At 45.3% G+C, this 19280-nt stretch overlaps 1 protein-coding gene across 2 annotated transcripts in view; it reads right to left on the bottom strand.

Annotated features, from left to right (window-relative positions):
* The window catches only part of FARP1 (FERM, ARH/RhoGEF and pleckstrin domain protein 1), a 303375-nt gene that overhangs the window by 131917 nt on the left and 152178 nt on the right, over positions 1 to 19280 (bottom strand). The window lies entirely within an intron of this gene.

The following is a 19280-nucleotide window of genomic DNA, read 5'->3' as shown; positions in this document are numbered from 1 at the left end:
CTATTATGAATGCAAATATTTTCCTCCCTCTCCCATGACAAATAGCTATTCTGCCAAAAGGTCTGGAGAAACAAATTTCTAGGCAAATCATCTGTGTGTGGCTGACATGCATGTGTGTGTGATATATATGGTATGTGTGTGCCTGTGTTTTCAGTCGGTTGGGTTTCAGCTGCCTTTGTGCAAGATGGCTACTGTAACCATGAAATTTAAAATCTGTGAAATCCACAGTACCAGAAAGTCCTCAGCTGAGCTGTGATTCTCGAATAATTCCCGGGCAACAGCCTCTACTCAGCGCCTTCTCCCTCTCACTTGGGAGTTTTCCTTCTGTTTCCAATAACGAGCACTGAAGCTCCGGGTCTTGGTCACAAGGCAGTCAGAGAGAACTGTACTTGGCTAAGGAGCACTGACAAGTGAGAGGGATGATGGTGCAGGATGGTGGCTCTTGCAAACAAGGTGAACTGCAGTCCAAATCCCACTGTTCCCAGAAGCATGTGGGTTTGGGTTGGAGCTAGGCTGGTGTTCACCCTGGAAGTGGCATCATGTCACTAACAATCCTTCACATTGCCAGTATTTTTCATGGAGTGCCTTTCAGGTGGTGCTGATTCCCTGCTAAGCCATATTCCAGGCATGTTTTTCTGTTTGTTTGTTTTTGAGACGGAGTTTCACTCTTGTCACCCAGGCTAGAGTGCCACGGTGCAATCTCCACTCACTACAACCTCTGCCTCCCAGGTTCAAGCAATTATCCTGTCTCAGCCTCCCAAGTAGGTGGGATTACAGGCACCTGCCACCATGCCCCACTAATTTTTGTATTTTTAGTAGAGATGGGGCTTCACCATGTTGGCCAGGCTGGTCTCGAACTCCTGACCTCAGGTGATCCGCCAGCCTCGGCCTCCCAAAGTGTTGGGATTACAGGCGTGAGCCACCGCTCTGGCCCTATGCTAGGTACTTTTCAAACATTACCCATTTTTAACCCTCACAGAAACTCCACCAGGAAGTACTGGAGGAAGAAACTGAAGAGCAGGGAAGGTTGGTAACTGCCCCAGCTATTATGTGGCAGATCTAAGATTTCAACTCAAGTTTGCTCAGATCCAAAGCCCAGGCTGGAAGGTGGTGACATCAAATTCTCTCAGATGATTAATAATATCAAACATTCTTCTATTCCATAAAATTTCCAAATGACAATGTTCAAAGAGTTATGGTTTTCTTTTAATGACTAAGTAACTAAAATACAAAAGTCATATGAGACCAAGAGGCTTCCCTTAACTGATTTCACAGAAGCAGCACCTGTGTAGCACACACAGGTAATTTGTCACACAGTCTTCCGTCCCCGCCTCCATACTAAATCATTTCTTTTCTGCAATGGTATCAGGTCACCATCCCCCTGGAATGTCTTCGGGTATTGCTGCTGTGGCCACAGATCTAGCAGTCTATCTGTCACTTAAAGAGCATGATACAACACAACCCCGGATGAATCAGGTGATTTTTGTCCTTTCCCTGAAGCTGTTTTCAATTCTTAGAACCTTTTTCAGAGCCAACCATTTGTCTAAGTGTGGGTTTAACTTCATGCTTTCATATGTAACTCAAGTGTGCTTTAGTCAAACCTGGACTCAAGACTTTGAACAAGTTAACTCATTGGCCATGAGCTGATCCGGCTGAGTTTCTCGAGGACTCCACAGAAGCAAATGGAATCCTCAGTTTCAGGTCACAGGGGATACAAGTGAAAAGAGAGTGGGATCCTCCATTCCACAAGCTCAGGGGTGACCCTCAGCTCTTCTGGAAAGACCAAGATTCCTGGACTGTTTGTCGGAATCCAATGGCTGAATAAGACCAGCAGCCACGGGGACACTCACACATCATAGCTTCAAACAACGTCAAAGGTGGTGATGAGAAGTCACCATCACATTCTTCTTCCATAACCCAAACACTCTTGGTTCGTGAGTCACACACACTGAAAGGCACCTGCAGGGGTCACCCGCACCTTCTCAAACTGGAGGTGTCTCTGGGGGAGTGAACAACAGCTCTGGTTTTACATTTAGATTTCCGGGCCTTCTGCATGACTCGGAGGAGACAGGGCCCTAATCCTGAGCATGCCAACAACAGCAATTGCCTCACTGTGTCTATCTAAACCTAACTGTGTCTATCTATCTCGTCTAGCAGCTCATATCAACCTACAGGGCCCAACCTTTGGGAGGCTTTTTAGAAAACGAGATGAGAATGGTATCCAGTTTGAAGATCACTGTTGAAGATACCATTGCTGGAGGCGTTCTGAATAAACGCTTTAAAACAGTTTTGTTTACCATTTAAATGTCAACAAATCCTGAGAGTTTTCTAACAGTCTAAGGTATCACATGGATACCAAAAAAGCCAGTTAAATCTGTTCATTCTTATCTGACTTAAGAAACTACCTTAGTATCTCTGTGAGGTGTTATCTGCTGTTAGGGATAAAGAGGTAAAAGGAGAAGTGAATATCTGTTCTTGGTTCTAGTTCATTCTAGTCATCCAAAGATGATTTTGAAACTACAGCTTCACATAGATGAGGACAGGCACAGGTGTTATTCCCAAGTGTTAACTGGCAAATTGTGTACAACTATAATCGTACAGATACCTGGCAGCAAGACACGCACATCCAGATTGTATGGAGGGTGGGGGGTGGGGATAGAGGGAGTCCTGAGCACACACCTGGGCTGATCAGGTACCTTTTCAGAAACCTGGAACTGCAACTGAGAAAATAATTTTCTCTCTCCTTGTGAGCCTTGACTCCGGGCTCACAGATGAGAATGGCCATCTTCCTGAGGCCTGGAGACACCAAGCATGCAGGTCTGCAGATGAAGGGAAGGCAGGCAGGCACAGAAGACCAGCCCGGGATGAAAACAGACAGGGTGTCTGACCACACAGGCCTGGCTCACATAACCTCACCATCCTCAGCTGCGTTCCACCCTAGGTGTTTCAGACACCTCCCCCCCATAATATGAGGATCAATTTCCGTTTTCTGCTTAAGTCACCTCGAGGTAGTTCTTCATTTATAACCGAAGAAGTAATATGTAATTCGGAAATATACTTTTAACTTTCTTCCAATTTATTTTCAACAAAAAAATGTATTGTTTGTTTGTTTTTTTCCCAGCAACTGTAGGTATCCAGATTTCAAAGATAAAGACTGGGCTTGGGTTTGCTATAAATCTACTAGAATAGCAGATTATAACAAGTTATTTGAGGAAAATAAATACAATTTGATCCTGACAAAATATGAATCCACATGCTCTATTGCGGGTTTATATTTCATACACATTTATGAACGGGAAGGAGAGAAAGAAATGGAGGCTGTGAACTGATTCTTGATTTTCTATAATAAATTGTATTATTCTCTTCCAAGTACTTTACTATTTAAAAACTAGGTTTCAGACCAGGTGTAGTGGCTCATACCTATAATCTCAACATTTTGGGAGGCCAAGGTGGTGGACTCCTTGAGCCCAGGAGTTTGAGAGCAGGCTGGGCAACACAGCAACACCCCATCTCTACAAAAAAATAAACAAAAATCGGGTGGGTGTGGTGGTGCACACTTGTGGCCCCAGCTACTTGGGAGGCTGAGGTGGGAGGATTGCTTGGGCCCAGGAGGCAAAGGCTGCAGTAAGCTGAGATCCTGCCACTGTACGCCAGCCTGGGTAACAGAGTGAGATCCTGTCAAAAACAAACAAACAAAAAACAGTAACAGCAACGAAAACACTAAGCTCCAAAGGAAGCAACAGGTACATATGAAGACATATATGTCTTATATTTCAAAGATGCGTAAATGAAACACACATACTTTTGTAAAGATACAAACGCCACCAGTCACAGAGACAAGTGAGGGCAGCCCCACTGTCTACTGCCTACAACTGGAGGGAGGGGCCAGGAGCTCTAGAGAGACAGGGTTCCATCACAGCGGCGGCTGCTCAAACCAACTGAAGGGGACAAGACTCATTTCGGCAAAGTCTTCCCACGACGGAATCACTGGGTAAAGCTATACACACACTTGCAAGGCACTGTTCTGGCATCCACCAGTTACAGACAAAAACTTTAGCTGTGTTACAGAATGTGTTATGACCAAGGATGAAGATGACTTGGGAGATCCCCAAGGCGAAAGACCTGGGACCTGTTCAAAGGCATGGCTGCTGGAGGCTGAGCTCTCCAGGGCAGTGGGCCTCCTCTGGATGGGGACGGGGCTCCGGGTCCTGTGTCTGCAGCGTGCGTGGCACCAGGAGCTGCAGGGGGTCTGCCATGCATGGGCTGGTGGCCTGGGACAAGTTCTTTAACCTCTCCATGCCTTTGTTTCCACATCTATAAAATTTGGGATGATCCAAGAACCTACCTAGCAGGGTTCTCATGGAGATTAAATAGTTTTTCACAAGGAAAGAACTTCTAGCAGTGCCTGGCTGCCAGCAGCAACAGCCCACTGGTTAGGGGTTTTGCTTGTTAATGGTGTTATGACTCTTTTAGGGAGTCCACATCTGAGAATAGAGGACAGCTGGTCTCAGCCAAAGCGGTAGCTCTTCACTCTACAGTTATAAATAGCTCAGCACCTTCCTGAGACAAGGGTTGACACACACTGAATGAGAGCAGCCTGTTCACAAACGAGAAATTCAGCAGCAACCATGAGGGCTGACATACTCCAGCTGAAAGCATCTCATGTGACAGATTCCTCCTCATTCCCCCAGTCCATGACATAAGCCACACTTCAGTGTCCCTGTTGGAAAGCGCTGGTGATACTGTCCGTAGGAGGGAGAGGCCTGAACATGTGAAACTGTTGAAGATTATCAATGACAATAAGACGCTGAAAAATGTGAAGTTCTAGGAGCTGTTTTGAGGATCACAATTATAACTCGGCCTTGGAAGTGAAATCACCACAAAACTTCTTACTCCTCGACTGCTCTTACTGCTGGGCTGGGACCCAGAAAACCACCAGTGAATTCTGCAGTCTCCTCACTGCAGTGACTCAAGCATTCAGTCTCCTTCTGCATCTTTTCTTTTCCAGGACACCATGAGGTGAAGGAAGGAAGAGCGAGCAGATGTGTGCTCCTAAGCACAGCCGTCTCCACCCACTCCTGCACTCCTCAGCCTTCCCAGACACAGCCTGGTTTTTCTAGAGCACATGGCACTTTCATGAAAGGCCACCTGTTCTCACATCTATCTCCTGAAACTCCTTTAGGAGTGGAAACAAACGGGCACAAGTAATTTGAGTTGTGACGTTCAGGAACTTAGACAAGTGCTTGATCATAACACGTCGGCTGGTTTAATGGACCATCTCTGCATAAAACAATTCATCCTTGGCTGGGAGGGGAGGCTCACACCTGTAATCCCAGCACTTTGGGAGGCCGAGGTGGGGCACTGCAGGACCCCAGGAGTACGAGACAGCCTGCGCAATACAGTGAGACCTCTGTCTCAGCAACAATGGGCGTGGTGGTACGTGCCTGTGGTCCCAGCTATTCAGGAGGCTGAGGTGCATTGTGGCTGCAGTGAGCCAGAATCACACCACAGCACTCCAGCCTGAGTGACAGGGCAAGACCCTGTTTTAAAAAAACAAACAAATGAACAAAATTTCATCTTGAACTCACAGTTGATTGTTATTGTGAAACCATCTGAGAAGGGCCCAAGAGCTGTCTACAGAGCCCTGAGAGCACTGTCCTGTTGGCCATCTATGACTTGGCCTCCCAGCTCTGGGTGTTTTAGCTTCTCTCTCGCCCACACAGGGTCCTGGTGTTTTTCAAGCCTTCTCCGCTCCAAGTCTTTGAACCATCTGCTATCTTCAATCCGAGTCCCAGGCAAATACAAAGTTCCTCCCAACAACACATACACACAATATGGACAATCGGTCTGCCCCTCTCTTCCCTAATTGGCTTATCCCATTTCCCTAGAGGTGCTCTGGAAATGCCTCCCAGCAGGACAGCTAGAGCTGGATTATTCATGAGGCCTAATTGCCTCAAAAAGGAGACAGCAATTTGCAGTGCCTGGCTGATTTCATTTAATTTGCTTTAAGCGAATTCTGCTGTCATGTCAAACCACCCAGGATTCCACCACAGACACTTCCCCACCTCTTTCTTTTCTGAGCCATCTTGAAATTATAAAATGAATAACAAGATGACATAGGCCAGGCACGGTGGCTCATGCCTGTAATCCCAGCACCTGTGGGAGGCTGAGGCAGGCAGATCACAAGGTCAAGAGATCGAGACCATCCTGGCCAACATGGTGAAATCCTGTCTCTACTAAAAATACAAAAATTAGCCAGGCATGGTGTCACATGCCTGTAGTCCCAGCTACACGGGAGGCTGAGGCAGGAGAATCACTTGAACCCGGGAGGTGGAGGTTGCAGTGAGCCGAGATTATACCACTGCACTCCAGCCTGGTGACGTAGCAAGACTCCCTCTCAAAAAAAAAAAAAAAAAAAAAGACATAAAATAATAAATGTTGCCAACAAGCAGAATGCCAGGTATATAGTAGGATCTCAGGAAAATGTTTGCCACTTTCACTTTCTCAGCAAGAATGTGACTTATAAGACTGGCTCCATGTCAAACACTGAGGTAAGATTTAGGGTTCAACTCCAAGCCTCCCTGCCTGCACCTGCACCCACTCACACACACGTCCTTCTCCCTACACACCTGAGCTTGGACCCAGCTCAACCATGTTACACAAGAGGGATCTGTAGCTTGGGCAGCCTTGGCAACCTGCCAAACAGTGAGTGACCCGCCAGGATGGGACCCTCATCCTAAACCGAGTCTTTGTTTAGATGACGGTGACTTGCAAGGTGATAGATTTTTTTTTTTTTTTGGAAGTCTAGTCTTTCCTAAAAGTGGGCTATCACAGGCGCTCTTGTGGGGTGAGGAGGTGAGCAAAGAGCAGACTGAGATGAGGAGGTGACTGGCAGGTCCTTCCGTATCATCCCTTCCTAGTGTTGTGCCATGTTACTTCTTCAGCATTTTTTTTCTCTAAAGGAACAACGCTAGACTCATGCTAACAGGCTAGCAGGCCAAAGCAAAAATCTTTCAGCTGGGGCTGCAAGGGGAGCCTTAGGTATCATAGAGAGTAAGTCCCACAGCAGCCTTAGGTAGCGGGCTTGAGTATCAGTTTCTTACGGACAAAGGTCCATTCATGGGTGGCTTAAAGCAACAGAAGTTTATTCTCTCACAGTTCAGGAGGCCAGAAGTCCAAGGTCAAGGTATCAGCAGGGCCGGTTCCTTCTGAAGGTTCTGGGAGAATCTGCTCCATGCCTCTCTTGGTGGTACTGGCAAGCCCTGGCACCCCGCTCCTGGGTGTGTGGCTCCGGCACTGCAGTCTCTGCCTCCATCATCACATGGCCTTCTCCCTGGGCCTGCACGTTCGCGGAGATTTGCGTGTGTGTGTTCGGGGGAAGGGGCGGATTATGACCCACCTGATTCCAGAGTGACTTCACTTTAACTTATATCCTAATTACATCTGCAAGGACCCTGCTTCCAAATTAAGTCACATTCACAGGGCTTAGGACTTCCACATATATTTTAGAGGGAGCACAGTTCAACCTACAACAGCTTGTCTTCTGGAGTAGCCCATGAAAGAAAACCCCTGTCCACTTTTCCTGCTGCCCTCTTTATCCAAATTATGTCTGTGATAAAGTCAGAAGCTGCACCGTAAAGACCTCGAGTAGGCCAGTGAGCCCAGCTGAGGGAGAAGGCAGAGCGCCCTGTACAGATGGCCTTTATGGTGACTCAAGAAAACGCTGCGGCTCTGTTCCGATTGTTCTTATGCAAGAAAGGCTTATAAACCGATGTAAGAGATGCTTCAAATATTTTTCTTATAAATAATGTCCCCATCTTCTAAAGCCTCCTACTTTTACAAAACAGCTCTGCCCCAGCTGGGGGTACTAATTAGTCCATTGAGTTATAGTGACTTCTTTTCCAATGGAAAAAAAAAAAAAACAAAAAAGCATTCTGAATTTCTTGTATCATCAAAATTAAAACTAAAATGATAGAATAAATCCATCTTTTCTCTATCTCAAATATTTACAGTTTGAAGCACAAACATGCACCTTGCAAACTGAGCTATGACCATCTTAAAACCAGCATTTACTGGCTGGGCGTGGTGGCTCATGCCTGTAATCCCAGCACTTTGGGAGGCTGAGGCGGGTGGATCACAAGGTCAGGAGATCGAGACCACCCTGACTAACATCGTGAAACCCCTGTCTCTACTAAAAATACAGAAAACTAGCTGGGCACGGTGGCAGGCGCCTATAGTCCCAGCTACTCCTGAGGCAGGAGAATGGTGTGAACCCGGGAAGCGGAGCTTGCAGTGAGCCGAGATTGCGCCACTGTACTCCAGCCTGGGCAAAAGAGTGAGACTCTGTCTCAAAAAAAAAAAAAAAAAAAAAAAAAAAAAAACAGTTACCACCTGCAATCCCAGCAGTTGGGGAGGCCAAGGTGGGCAGATCGCCTGAGGTAAGGAGTTCAAGATCAGCCTGGCCAACATGGTGAAGCCCTGTCTCTACTAAAAAAAATACAAAAATTAGCCAAGCATGGTGGCAGGCGCCTATAATCCCAGCTACTCCAGAGGCTGAGGCAGGAGAACTGCTTGAACCCGGGAAGCCAAGGTTGCAGTGAGCCGAGATCGTGCCACTATATTCTAGCCTGGGTGACAGAGCGAGACTGTCTCAAAAAAAAACAAAAAAAAACACAAATGAACAAACAGCAGTTACACTGCAGGGAGGCAAACCCATCATTACGGTAGCCATTCCTGCTCATCAAAGTTTATTTTTGAAAGTACAAGTTCTCTGTATTCCTAGAGTAGGAGTAGAGTCTCTTACTTTATTTAAAGTTTCAAAGTCTCTTACTTTATTTAAAGTTTCTCTAGAAAGAGAAGGTTTTTAAAGTAGAAGAAAGGGCCGCCAACCAAAATGCTGGGGTTGCATTGAAAAGCCACCACTTTCCCAACATGTGCGTGTGCGTGGATGCACACACACGCACATGCACACACACACCTGCACACACACACAGCGCCCTCATTTGCCATCTGCTGATTTTCCTTGCTCTGAACTGGCAGGAAAGGATGAAGAGAGCGTGACATGAAATTAAAAGATATTAAAATGTTTGAAAGGCCAAAATTCATTGCCCTAACAGGAAGCAAACCAGGGCCGGAGATGGGAGTGGGAGTCACACACAGACCTGCTAGTACTTGGGCAACTACATTCCTTTGGGAGAGAAAAAAACAACCAACCAACCTGGGATTAAATCCCACTCAGTCATTCCTTAGCCATGGGACCTGGATATGGTACTGGTCATTTTGGGCTTCAGTTTCCTCATCTGCAGAATGAGGATAACTTCCTGAAGCTCGCAGGTTTGCAGTAAAGATGAAAAGTATCACATGTAATAGATACATGAGGCCACCAGGGCCACGGCGAAAGTTCGATCAAGGGTGATGCTGCTGTTAATTTGAAAGTGTGACTGTTCCTTCTGTAACTAAGAAATTAATGATTACCAACAAGCAATAGGTCCCACAGCCCGTTTTCCACTGAATTTCCTTACTACCTCCTTTGCCTTTCACAAACTGCCCACAAATAGAGCCTGTTTCCTGCTCCATGAACCCTAACAATTTCTGGGAATGCTATTGCTATGCCCTTTGACCTCTCCTTCTTAGGTAATGGGGAAGAGGGATTCTGACCCTGCGTTTCCAAGGAGCTTCTCTCCAAGGAGGCAGGAAGAAGGATATACTGAGATTCATCTTCAACAGGAAACTTAAGAGAAATAAAATCAAATCTCAATAAACAATTTGAGTGTACTCAAAAATACTGTCTTTCTTGGGGGATAAAGTTACTCTCTGAAACAAATCGACATTCTGGCCCACACCACCCACCACCACCAGTTACACCGTGCCTCCAACTGGATAGACCACAGGTTTCATCCCATCCTCTAAAATCTACCAAGTGTTCACACTTGTAACTGATATCTACCCCATCTCCAAATGTCAACTCAAAACCTCCGCATTTCAGACTTTATGAATTAGCAAAATAGTCATTTCTGAAAATTTCACTAAGATTGGGATGTTTTTTTAAATTCCTAGTTTCAAATTCTTCAATCTAATGTGCTCTGGGCCACATGAAGGCAGATGCACCTGGGCATAAGCACAGCTGCGTGGATGATGAGGATGTCTGCATCATCTTTGTGACATCTAATTACTGATATACAGATTTATTCCAGGCTGTGGCTGTAACCCTTGGGAGGAGAGAGGGGTTTAGCCATGGTATTTAGGAAATACCACTAAAGGAGCCATTCCTGGGGAGGCGCAGGGGTGATCTGCCTCTCTGGAGTGATGGGATCCAGTCTACGACTGTCAAAGCTGCCGTCGGGAAGGGGAGGCAAGCAAGCTGCACTGTGGAAATCATCGTCATTCTGTGTCTTTATTTCCCTGGATGCTATCGAGATTATCTTACACTTAAGCCTATTATGGAGAAGAAAAAAAAAAAACATGTAATCTATTAGGTGAAACAAAAGAGCAGATTGGAGAAATAGAGAGAGAAGATGGTCCCATCGGCGTAAAAACCAGACATCAATGCACACAGACAGAGGAAGAAGTCGGAGAGAGGACAGTATCCCAAGTATAAGGGGATTATTTCTGAAGACCAGGATTACAGATGCGGAATATATTTTCACCTTTTTGCTGTATCTCCGATTGTGTTAAAGTGCATGGGAATGGCTTCGTCACAAGGGAAAACAATGCAAGCCTTCACCCACCATTTCGAGTTCGCCCGTTTGGGGTAAGGGGCTGCTTGCTGCCTACACAGGCAAAGTTCCGCATCACCTATCCCCTCAACAGTGCCTTGACGGCGTTTGCTGTTTTTGGCAGTTGCTGCCTTCCTTGCTCTGCCAAATATGGCAACTCCTCCCTCCTTTCGTTCCACTTTTTATTCTTTTTTAAGCATTTTTTTAAGCATGGAAGTCTCCCATCTTGCACCAGCCTCTTCTGCTTTGTACAGCTTCTCTCTATCCCATCTCTGTCCAGGAGAAATAGAATATGAGCTACAAATAAAAGTTAAAAGTTTCTAGTAGCCATATTTTAAAAAGTTTAAAAAAAAAGCTCTCTTGAAATTAATATTAATATATTTTATGTAATCCATTAGATTCAAAATTATCACTTTAACAAATTAAAATGATCTATTTCAAAATTGCCAACAAGATCATGTGAATTTATAAAGATCACTTTAAATTATTATGTCTAATATTTTATAATAGAAAATTATACCTATTGGCTGGGCGTAGTGGCTCACGCCTGTAATCCCAGCACTTGTGGGGGGCTGAGACGGGCAAATCACTTGAGTCCAGGAGTTCGAGACCAGCCTAGGCAACATGGTGAAACCCCATCTCTACCAAAAATATAAAAAATCAGTCAGGCATCGCGATGCATGCCTGTGGCAGCAGCTAACTCTGGAGGCTGCGGTGGGAGGATCACTTGAGCCCGGGAGGCAGAAGTTGCAGTGAGCCAAGACTGCGCCTCTGCACTCCAGCCTGGCCAACAGAGTGAGACCCCATCTCAAAACAAAAAATAAAATTACACATATTAAAACTTCAAGATAAAACACTGCGTTATCTTACATTCTCTGTTGTTGCTGTTAAGTCTTTGAAATTGAGTGTGTCTCGGGCACGTCCAGCACACTGTAGTCAGGAGGAGCCATGTCTCAGGTGCCCTCCACTGCATGTGGCTCACCAGGCTATCCTGGACAGCGGCTCCAGCCTCTGACCTCATCTTCTATCTTCGTCCATCCCCGGTTCCTTAGGTGATGCATTCGCTGCACCACCTAAGGGGGTACCACGTTTGTCAGTCTCAGCTACGGGATCTATAAAGGATGCCCTTCATAACCTTGGCACTCAGGCCTCACAAGCCCCTGAGGGAGCACAAGAAAAGCGGTGACCTTGAAATCAATTCGCAGAATATTTACTGAACATCTACTACCTGATTAACACAGATAGGACAGTTGTCATCCTCAGGGTCTCAACACAATCCTTTGGGAAAATCCACGTAAACAAAGTCAAATGTGACACGTGCTATATTCAAGGAATACATGTGCCGTGGAGCCACAGGAGGAAAAAAAGGCTACAATAAATTCCGTGGGTTTCACAGTCCAAGAAACCTTTGGAGCTGCATTTGGCAAAAAAAAAAAAAAAAAAAAAAAAAAAAAAGAGAGAGAGAGTGAGAGAGAGGGCAGTTCAGGCCAGGGGCAGCCTGTTCAAGGGCTAAGGAACATAAGGCAGGAAGCTAGGCTGGTGTCAGATTGTAAACGATCTTGCGTGCCTTGCTAAGTAATTAGAACTTTATCCAGCAAGCAATGAAAAGTCATCGATAGTTTTTTTTTCCCCCCCCTAAAAGAGTAACATCAAATTTGGGCTTTAGAAACTCTGGCAGAGAGTAAGATAATATTGGAGGGAGAAAGACAGAAATGTAAGGGGACCAGAAAGGCTTCATTATTTCCAGTTAGTTACTGTAAAGATCTAAACAAAGCAGCAGAGTCAGAGATAAACAAGAGGAAACAGATGTGAAAATATTTATTTAGCAGGAAATACAAGGGGACTTGAGACTTGGTGTGGCCTCGGGAGAAGGAGGGAGCTGATGAAGAGGCGCCGGCATGAGCGAGCTGTGAGCCTGCAGTGCAAATCTCAAAGACTCGAGGCCTGCAGCGTGTGAACAGGACTCACGACAGCACCTCGGGACACCCACGTGGCTGGGCGGGAGATACCAGCTCATGGCCCACAAGACGGAGATGGGGAAGTCAGAGGTCAAGGAAGGCTCGGGTGGTGGGGGAACCGGGGCAAGGGACGCATTTCAGGAGGAGCCACTTTTCATTAGGTATCAGTTCTGTCAATGCCATCCATAACAGAATCTGTGTGAGGTATTAGAATTCAACCTCTAACACATTTCAAAAAATTCTCAACCTAATTCAAAAATCAGTGACTTCATATCAGCCCAAACTGCCTTCTGAGAAACAGGCAATCAATCAACTTTATAGGTAAACCCCTCATCCTTTGCTTTCTCCGGCTTTCTAATCTGTGGAATTATAACTTATAAAGCAAGAATGAAACTCGAGACTAAAGCCTAAGAAACAGCATGTGAGTCAAGAGGGGCCTCTCATCCCTGTCCTGTCATTTGCAGTTGAGCCCTCCACAATTAGCCAGCTGTGGCCCGAGGTCAGCTGCTGAGCTTCTCAGCTCTGCTCTGTTTCTTCGTCTGTAATGGGGACAATAATAGGTTTCCGGGAGGACAGTCATGAGGAATAAGAATGACACAGCCCAAGCCCAATATTTAACGAATATTAACTCCTGTCTCTTTTCCTAACACAGTATCTTGTTTCTTTTCCTAGAGTGGTATGGTATGAAGAGCACGGATTTTGGAGCTAGAGGCCAGGCATGGTGCCTCACACCTGTAATCCCAGTACTGTAGGAGGCCAACGTAGGAGGATTGCTTGAGGCCAGGAGTTCGAGGCCAGCCTGGGTAACAGAGAAAGACCTCATCTCGACAAAAAAAAAAAAAAAAAAAAGATGAAATTAAAAAATAGTTAGCCAGGCGTGGTGACACGCACCTGTAGTCCCAGCTACTCAGGAGGCTGAGGCAGAAGGACTGATCAAGCCCAGGAGTTCGAAGCTGCAACGGGCCACAATTGCACAACTGCACTCCAGCCTGGGAGACAAAGTGAGATCCTTTCTCCAAAAAAAAAAGATTTTGGAGCTGGAAGGCCTGGGCCTGAATTCTAAGTCTTGTCATTTGTAACTGTATTCAAGCAAGTGACTAAACACTCTTCAACTGTTTTCTTTCCTACAAAATGGAACATGGAAAGTGTCTAGCAGAGGGGATACAACAGAAGCTGAGTCACTGCTAGTCTCCTCCTACCTCTTCCCCTCATAAGAAAGGGGACTGGAGCGGGTCAGGCAATTTCTCCTTTTCCCATAGGTTTAAGCACACAGGCAGTCCTTGCTTGGCATGGCTGATATGCACCAGTTTCAGTTACTCTGGTTTAGTTAAATCACACCAGTCTCCCAACAACACAATGCAAACTTCAGCTATTACAACACAGTTAACCTAAGTAACTGCATAAAGCACAAACATTGCAATCAGCTCTCCAGTCTATACATCACTCCATGAAATACAGATGCACATTATGCATGATCAGTGACCAATCCCATCACTTCTTTCATAGTCTACTGAAGACGGGTCCCTGCACATGGATAGTTCAGTCTCCACACAGATAGCAAAGCGTGGAGTTGTGTTGCCTCCTTGTCGCCCAGTGATTCGCCCAGAATCACATTTTACAAAAATGGATAACTGAAAAGAGAAACTGGCCAATGAAGAGGAAAGTGCAAGAAAAAAAAGAGGGGGAAAGTAACAATACAAGAAGTAAAATTTGAATTGAACTTAAGTGGAGTTTTAGAAGAAACAGTGGACCAGGGGAACGTCGACACTGGCCTTTTGAGAGATTCTAGATGTGCAGCCAGAGAAGCTCAGAGAAGGTGGATTATTGACAGAAATGAGGAAAGAGGTTGTGATGGAAACAGTGAAGACATCCTTAAAGAAGTGAAGCTTTTCACGTTAAAGAAATTCTCAAGGCCCGGCGTGGTGGCTCACACCTGTAGTTCCAACACTTTGGGAGGCCGAGGTGGGAGTATCACAAGTCAGACGTTCAAGACCAGCCTGACCAACATGGAGAAACCCTGTCTCTACTAAAAATACAAAAATTAGCCAGGCATGGTGGCGGGTGCCTGTAATCCCAGCTACTCGGGAGGCTGAGGCAGGAGAATCGCTTGAACCCGGGAGGTGGAGGCTGCAATAAGCTGAGATCGCACCACAGCACTCCAGCCTTGGCAACAAGAGTGAAACTCCGTCTCAAAAAAAAAAAAAAAAAAAAGAAATTCTCAAGAGATACGTCATGATATTAAAAGTTCAAGGGATAAAATGTTGGAAACTGATCTAAATGCATGAGTACCCAAATGGCAGCCAGTACTAGGATTGCATCCTCTCTGACAAATACAAGTTGTTGTTAGCGAATGAGGAAAGGATTTTCCCTAAGGGGAAAAAAAAAGATATACATTTAAAAATTCTTACTGAGCCCCTATCATCTTTCAACCACAAATTACAGTGAACTTTCACTTCTCTCTCTCTCTCTTGCTAAAAGCATTATGGCCATGCCTAATACTTCGCTACTCAACACAAAGAATACAGACCACAGACTTGTGAGGCTGAAAGATGTGCAAGCAGAATTCAAGTATATTTCTTTGTGGCACATGCTTTGTTATATTCTTTAAGGTTAAATGGAAAGATATGAATAGCATGTTCCAATGACTGACAGAGAAGACAATATGTTAATCTGCTATGTATGAATTTATGGCCAGCTCAGACAAGGTCACAACATTTTAGTAGTTGAAGAAAGACAGGGAGGGGTGAGCTGTGAGAAATAAATGCCTTTTGGCTTGAGACAGAAACGTCAGCATCACACACAATTTCTCAGTTCATCAGTTTGGTCTGCGAAGGTGATACCATTTAAAATCATGGCACCCGCCCGCCTGCAAGAAACTTGCGCAACCGCCTTGGCTGTGCCCATCGAATGGGTAGCTTTCCTGGTTCCTCTGTCTCCAGGTTCCAGGCCTGTACCACTCTGCAGCCCTCCTCTCCACCAGCCTAGAGTTATCTCAAAGCAGGGCCCACCTCGGAATCTCTAGCTTTCTGGACCTAACACCCCAAGGAGTACATGTTTGCTGACTGACTGAATAAACAAATGAAACAGAACCGCAAGTCACTTCAAAAGCCCTTGATAATCTATAAACCATTTAAAAATAATTTTTCTTCCCAACTAGTACTTAGATGAATAAAAATCATAAAGATAAACTCCAAGTAAATATGGGCAAAACCAAGAGCCTTCAATTAAGCAGCTAAAAGTCCCACACTCCATTACCCAATAATTTTATTGGCTTCCATGTGCAGGTCTGGCAGAGCAGCAGACCCTTCTGCTGGAGGGGTCTCAGGCTCCACTATGTCATACACCAAGATGAATCTACCCGTGGGGATAGGGGAAAAGGGAGCTCACGGTTTGTTTTTACCAGGCCTGAAGTGACTCTCAGCAACCTTGCTAATAAGCGCTGCATTGCCCAAAATAAACAGAGAAGACCATTAGGTATAGAGTTTTCTAAACACCAGGGGAAAAGGAGACTTGCAATTAAATTCAGACCACCACTTCGGTCAAGTAACGAGTGAACCCTGATGAATGAAACTTTCTAATCAAAGAGGCATTAATTAACTTTGAGGTCTTTCAATCAGCTAGTCAAATACAGTACAGTCTTTGAATTTCTTAATTGTCTGTTTTTCTTTGCAGAATTCCTCCTCCGGCGCTTAACCTTTAAAGGCCTTTCCAACCCTGAGATTCTATAGAATTCCACTCCTGTTACACATATCGATTTTACTAATTTGGACTAAAGTAAAATATTACAGTTAGTGAGATTTTCCCGTATACATAAATCTATGTCCTATATATATAAACCAAGAAGCCATTTGTATGTTGAGCATTTCAGAAGATGGTAACAGGGACTCTGGAATATCCACTTACTAAAGCTAAGGGCGCAGGTTCAGATAGAACTTAGTTTACAAGTTCCAACTCTTAACAGCATCATTTATGAACATGTTTCCCCAAACCAGAACATACACAATGAGGACCAAGTTCCCCCATAAAAATCTTTTTGTAGGTTCTCAATTCCCACCACAAGCCTAAAAAAAAAAATCCAGTTCAAATAAAACGTTAACAGTTTTACTGCAGTAGATTTACATTCTATAAAATTCAACTACTGTAAGTATACAGTTCAGTGACTTTTTAGTACATTTATAGGGCTGTGCAAATACCACCACAATCCAGTTCTAAAACATTTCCGTATCACCCTTAAACCTTCCCTCAAGCCAGTCTGCAGTCAATTTCTGTTCCCACTCCCAGGCCAAAACAACCACCCAACATCTGCTTTCTGCCTCTGAGATTTGACTTTTCTGGACATTTCACATAAATGGCTTCAAAGAACATGTAATCATGTGTATCTGACTTTATTCACACAGCATAAAGTTTTTGAGGTTCGTGCATGTTGAGCGTAACCAATCAAGGTAAATTATATTGATATTCCCTTTACAATCAAAACAGAGCCTGCTACACACAGAGTGGGCCCGCAAAATTCATTAAAACTCCACCAGGGCCAAGTGGCCACTTCCACACTTCTACCCACTGCCACATCACTACCTCCGCCCTCAGCTCAGGAGCTCTGCCCGTTGGGGCTGGATACTCCCTGTTCTCTCACTTGTCCAAATGGGCTTACTGCACTCACCTTAACTCTCCTCGCCCCTGGTTTCAAAGCACCCACAGCTGCAGATAAGAGCTGCTCCTGCCCCTACTCTGGTCCCAAGGGATCAATGACAACCATGCCACCTCATCCCTCATTCTCTCAGCAAGGAGAGATGCATCCCACAACTGAGAACTAATGGCTTCCATTCTCATCCCAATGGGATCCTGAAGAAGTTCCTCTTTGCTCTTCACCTTGCCTTTCCTTGATCTCTCCAGAGAACTATCTTATAGGTAAACATTCCTCAAATGCCCAGACCTTGGTCATTGCTAGCACCCAGGCTAGGTCGGTGCTAGGAGAGAGGGCTGCAGAGCTTTTTGCCTGAGCACACCCATGAAGGGTAAAGTGTGGCAAAGCAGATCCGCCCCGGCCAGGAAGAAGCGGCTCTTGGAAAAGGAGAGTGACCATCTTTGGCCACTGGTGTCTGCAGGGGTGAAAAAAAGATGAGTGTGGGAGGTTGAAAACATAGCAACTGGGGAAAATGGAGGAATGACTGTGAGCTAGAAAAGAATTTTTTTATATAGGTAATATTACAGGCATAAACTGGCACTCCCTGTTCACGGTAGAGTTTACAAAAGTGGTGGAAACAGAGTTCATCCCACGTGTTTGCCCCATTATTCTGGAGGTTTGGTTACGGCTTTCCATGAAAGAGCAGAGTAACAGCCAACTTGGTGGCCCCTGCTTTTGTGCCGAAATGTGGCAGCTAAGTCAGCCCAATTCATGGGAAGTTCCTTTTTGCTTCCTACTTCTATGCAGAGAAGTTAATGGGTACAGAGCTGGTCTGTGTATGGGGTCAATTTTGAGGTGTGTCTACACTAAGTATTCCTTAAAAGGAATCAGGTTTCCTCAGGGGGAAAAAATGATCATAAACTCTAAAGGCGACGGACAGGCTGATCTGTTTTGTTTGAGAAATCCGGTCACCTGAATTAATGAGGCTGTTGCACGCACCCTCCATGTCCTGGCTTTTGCTCAGAGGACAGTCTTTACTTTCTGCTTTTTAAAGAGGTCTGAGCCATACACCACTGAGTACATGTGCACTTAAATAAAAACACTGGCTTCTTAAGGCAAGTTAAGTATCCCTCTGTGTGTTTTCACTGTAGTATCATTCTGGGGACTTGATTTTCCCCCAAAAGCCCAAAAGGTTTATATGATCAAAACACCTCTTCTTTAGGTTTTACCCCCTCTAAAATATTAAATGCACAGTATCATCTAGAAAACGCTGAGCTTTTAACAATCCAAGTCCCAGGAATGTAGAAAGACATAAACAAAATGGAAAAGTAAACAAATGCCAAGCTCCTAAGTCACTGCCAGGAAAATTCTGACAGAGAGAAGAAAACGAGCCACACATTTTTAATGTGGCTTAGAAAACCCACACCTCCGCGGAAGGCTTGACTTCAGGCTTCTCCCACTTGCCAGCAACCTCACACAATAGAAGCTCTGTTTCTGCCAAGCAGGCCTGTCTGACTTCTCCACCTCTTCACCTACAGAACTTTCAGATGGTAAACAGGCGTGGAAAGTGACACGTGGACCACAGAAAGCCCTACAAGTCCAACAGAGAGAAAGAACAAAGTGCGTTCAAGTGGCCAGGAGCTGGTCAATGTACATGCCCTGGGCTCCTCCAGGTGGGGGCTTGCAGGACCTCTGCATGACTGACATTTGGGCAGGTGTTCCTTTGTTGGGGACGGGGTGGGCTGTCCTATGCCTTGTAGGATGACCAGCAGCGCCTTGGCCTCTTTCTTCTAGATGCCATTAGATGACAACCAAAGCAGTCTCTGGACCCAGCTCAATGTCCCCTGGATGGCACAACGGCCCCAGGTTGATGACAGCTGGTCTGGACCAACGACAGGATCACCAGTTCCAGGGTTGGAGAGCCCTGAGAGATCATCCAGGCAGGGACTTTGTCATTTAGGATGCATTCATGGAGTCCCTTAA

The sequence above is a fragment of the Papio anubis genome, chromosome 15 (genome assembly GCF_008728515.1).
Source record: "Papio anubis isolate 15944 chromosome 15, Panubis1.0, whole genome shotgun sequence".
NCBI lineage: Eukaryota > Metazoa > Chordata > Mammalia > Primates > Cercopithecidae > Papio > Papio anubis.
This window is presented reverse-complemented; position numbering and strand designations above follow the sequence as displayed.